The following is a 392-nucleotide window of genomic DNA, read 5'->3' on the forward strand; positions in this document are numbered from 1 at the left end:
GTGAAACAGAACTTTCCTGAAATCATTCTAAGTTATCTTAAGGTAGAAAATTGTTTCACTCCATGTAGATTCTGTCACTCTAGAATTGATTTAGTGGCTTAATTTAACATTGTTTCTGAGGAAAACTGGGGAGAGCTCAGATAACTTCCTGCCTTTTCTCTGACATTTCGGATCTGTCCTTCATGATTGGTATTAGGAAGAAAAATATATGGAAGGAAAGGAGATTTTGATCTGGAAAAGGATGATTTGTAGAGATCAAGATTTTGCAAGTGGTAGTTTTTATTTAATAATGATTAGTCCTAGGGAATAGGTAGGTAGGTAGTTAGATAAATAGATAGATAGATAGATAGATAGATAGATAGATAGATAGATAGATAGATAGATAGATAGAT

This window comes from Petaurus breviceps, unplaced genomic scaffold (assembly GCF_028583685.1).
Source record: "Petaurus breviceps papuanus isolate PSGF00001 unplaced genomic scaffold, PetGlider_PUasm1.0 41, whole genome shotgun sequence".
In the NCBI taxonomy this organism is placed as follows: domain Eukaryota; kingdom Metazoa; phylum Chordata; class Mammalia; order Diprotodontia; family Petauridae; genus Petaurus; species Petaurus breviceps.